We start from the raw sequence: 4,467 nt of genomic DNA, 5'->3' as shown, positions 1-4,467 counted from the left end.
CTTCCACTACCCACACTGGATTTCATCCAGTTGAGTTGTTGACCAAAAGGGTACAATGGAAATTCCCAAACAACACAGTCTGTTGCCAGTGCAATAGGTTGTTCGCCACAAATAGTAGAGGATGATACTGATACAACTCACCAAATATGGATAAGTCAAGCTGGCGCCCACATAAAATTGTCACCCTCATGTTTGAGTCTATGACATGGAAAGGTACCCTGCAGGTTACCAAAAGAGAAGCACAAACACCAACCAACCACAAAACCTTTCATCTACAATCTGTCCTGCCTACAAAACATGCTAGGGCTAGTTGGTTGGGAGTAACCAACCAACTGATATCTGAATTAACTTAAGGCCCACTCCATGAGATGGAACACATACATGATCCTGCATGGTGACCAAAAACCAGACGCTAGAAAGCACAGAGACTATACCCACAGGCAGAGATCATACAGAGAGAGACCTTGGAATACACAGCTCTAAACAAGATGTTTCCATCAAATCCCTCCCCTCAGAGTTCAGGGAAACACACAGAAGAGGAAGCAGAAGGAGTTGGGGAGCAGAGATACAGAGAGGACAGAAGACACCAAGAGAATGAGGCCCTTTAAAACACCTGGACAAAGTTCACATGAACTCACAAAGACTAAAGCAGCAAGCACAGGGTCTATCCAGCTCTGTACCAGGTCCTCCACATACATACTATAGCTTTCCATTTTATTGGACTCCTGAATGTGTAAACAAGAGTTTCTCCTTCTTGTGCCTTGTCTTGAGGCTCTTTTCTTTTTCTGTTGGCTTGTCTTATTCAACTTCAATATGATGGTATTGTTTTATTTTATTATATTTTATTTTATAATGTGTTGTGTTATCTCTTGGGAGGCTGCCCTTTTTTAATGAGAGACAGAAGAGTAGTAGATATAGATGAGGGGGGAGGGGAAACTGAGAGGACTCGAGAAAGGGGAAACTCTGTTCAGATTATATTGTATGAGAAATAAATCTATGTTTAATAAGAGGAAAAAACATGGGGGATCCAAGATGGCGGCGCTGGGAGGACACTCTTTCTGACTGGCAGCACAGCAGGATCTGCACAGTAACCATCAGATGGAACTCTGGACCCTAAAACATCAGTAACTGTGTTTCCCAGGTGAGAGGAACCCCACGGTGTGGAATTCAATCAGCTTCAGACAACCCAGCTAACAGTTCCCTGGGTCCCGCCAGCCCAGAGTCACACACTGCCTGTGTGTTCTGATCACTGTCCCAGATTGAATTGTGGACCCCACAACACCAGAGCCTGGGATTTCCAGTCAAGAGAAAACCCCACAGTGCAGGAAGTGATCGGGACCGACCTTAAGTCACCCAGACAATCCCTGGAAAAAGGCCCGGGTCCAGCGGACCCAGGCACCAGCCCAAAGTGGGGTGCTTAACCACCAGCACAGAGTCCTGCCTGTGCGCCCAACTCACCATCCCAGACAGAACTGAGGGCTCCAGGGCACCAGAGACTGAGTTTCTCTGTCGGGGAGAAGCCCACAGTGAGCAGAAGAGCAGGTCTGACCTCGGAGCACTCAGCCAACATCCCCCGCCATCTCCCACCACCCCCAAAAAAAGTTCTCAGCCAAAGTCCCGGGGTTGCTGCAAGCACCCAGGTGCCCAGGCACCCAGTCGCCCAGTTGCCAGCAAGGCAGAGCCACACACCTGTGCCTGCTTGCTCTACTCACCAGATGGGACCTGCAGACTCCCAAACACCACAGACTTGGGGAAAACATCGGTTCCAAACTTCAGGATACCCAGCTCAAGAAAAGTTTCTGGGTTCCCACAGGCCCTAAGCTCTGGTCTGCTACTGCACACACGAGTGCTGTGCTCACCTGCCACTGATTACGGCCAGGGTACTGGGGCACACCGCTCCAGCCTCAGACCTACAAAAGCCTGAGACCCATTGTAGTAGCCCTCAGATACTGCTCCAAGGTGCAACCAGTTATCTCTAGCTAAACTGAACCATGGGACTCTGTGGTTCTTCATGAGGGCTGCGCCCAGCAAGTACAGCTTAACAGCAGAAGCAGCAGCTCACTAAATTTAGAGCAAGAAACCCAGCAGCAGGATAGCTGTCTCCAGGACTTCTCTTGATGAGAGAAGAGCCTTCCCAAACACCACAGTTACCACACAGGTCCATATGCCTGAGGCGAACTATGACAATTCCTGAGAAGCACACCATTCAATTGACCATACTCAAAAAGCTGAGGAGATCTCCTCCAGAACCCTGCCAAGGGGATTCTTCCACCCCAGGACTCCAGCAGGCACCAGAAATTAACAACACCTGAGACAGACAGATGGGTAGAGGCCAAAGTAAAAGCACAACCAACAAAAGGCAAAGCAGTATGGCATCCCCAGAACCCAGGTATACAGGGGAAAGTAGGTTTGGACACCCTAACATGAGTGAAATTCAAGATGACCTTACATCTATGCTTACGAAGAGCTTAATGGAGAAAACAAATAAAATGAGTAAAGAATTATAGGAAGAAAAAAGCAAACATATTATGGCCATCCGTAAAGAAATACAGGAAGATGCAGCCAAACAGTTTGTGGCTTTCAGAGAGGAAATGATTAAATCACTGAAAGAAATAAAAGAAACAGAGGAATGTTCAAACAAACAGGTGAAGGAATGGAAAATGCAGTCAGACAGGTGAAGGAAATCAACAAAATGGTTCAAGATCTGAAGATAGAATTGGAAAAAAAAGAAAACACAAACAAAGGAAACCATGTAAAGGGAGAACTTAGGGAAGAAAACAGGAACTACAGAGGTAAGCATAACCAACAGACTACAGGAGATGGAAGAAAGAATCTCAGGTGTGGAAGATACAATGGAAGAAATTGATGTATCCATCAAAGAAAATAATAAATCTAAAAAAAAATATGAAAAAACCATCCAAGAAATCCAAATCAACATGAAAGACAAAACCTAAGACTAACAGGAATAGAGGAAAAAGAAGATTCCCTCCTCCAAGGCCCAGAAAATATTTTCAACAAAATCATAGAAGAAAATTTCCCCAACTTGAAGGAGAGGCCTATGAGAATACAAGAGGCCTACAGAACACCTAATAAATTAGACCAGAAAAGAAAATCCTCCTGCCACATAATAATCAAAACAATAAGTATACAGGACAAAGAAAAAATACTAAAAGATGCAAGGGAAAAAGGCCAAGTAACATATAATGGCAAACCCATCAGAATCACACCTGACTTCTCAACAGAGACTATGAAAGCCAGAAGGGCCTGGACGGATATCATGCAGGCCCTAAGAAAACACAGATGTCAGCCCAAGCTACAATACCCAGCAAAACTCTCAGTCCTTATAGCCAGAGAAAACAAGATTTTCAATGACAAAAACAAATTTCAACAATAGCTACACACAAATCCAGCATTACGGAAGATACTAAAAGGAAAAATACAACCCAAGAGGAAAAAAACATGCTCCAATGCTTTACCCTTGTCAAATTTTGATGTAAAAAATATATGGACTTCAGAGTCAACTAGACCACAGTCTAAATCACAATTATGAATGACATATGTCAGTAAATTGTTAAACAAACTAACAAAAAAAAAAAACTTCAAACATTCCAAGTATTAAATCGGCTAGAAAAAAAAGTGGGGAATACCCTAGAACTCATTGGTACAGGAGAAAACTTCCTGAACAGAACACCAACAGCACAGGCTCTAAGAGCAACAATCAATAAATGGGACCTCAAGAAATTGAAAAGCTTCTGTAAAGCAAAGGACACCGTCATCAAAACAAAGCGACTGCCTACAGATTGGGAAAGAATCATCACCAACCCTCTATCTGACAGAGGACTCATATCCAATATATATAAAGAACTAAACAAGCTGAAAAGCAACAAACCAAGTAATCCACTTAAAAAATGGGGAACAGAGCTAAAGAGAGAATTCTCTGCAGAGGAATATCGAATGGCAGAGAAGCACTTAAAGAAATGCTCAACCTCATTAGCCATTAGGGAAATGCAAATCAAAACAACCCTGAGATTTCACCTTACACCCATCAGAATGGCCAAGATGAAAATCTCAAGGGACAACACATGCTGGAGAGGTTGTGGAGAAAGGGGAACCCTTCTCCACTGCTGGTGGGAATGTAAACTGGTACAACCACTCTGGAAATCAATCTGGCGCTTTCTCAGACAACTAGGAATAGCGCTTCCTCAAGATCCAGCCATACCACTCCTAGGCATATACCCAAAAGAGGCGCAAGTACACAACAAGGACATTTGTTCAACCATGTTTGTAGCAGCTTTATTTGTAATAGCCAGAAGCTGGAAACAACCCAGATGCCCCTCAACTGAAGAATGGATGCAGAAACTGTGGTACATCTATACAATGGAGTATTACTCAGCAATGAAAAATAAGGAAATCATGAAATTTGCAGGTAAATGGTGGGACCTGGAAAGGATCATCCTGAGTGAGTTG

This window comes from Psammomys obesus, unplaced genomic scaffold (genome assembly GCF_907164565.1).
Source record: "Psammomys obesus unplaced genomic scaffold, mPsaObe1.curated_primary_1811, whole genome shotgun sequence".
In the NCBI taxonomy this organism is placed as follows: Eukaryota; Metazoa; Chordata; class Mammalia; order Rodentia; family Muridae; genus Psammomys; species Psammomys obesus.
Note: the sequence above shows the minus strand (reverse complement) of the source record.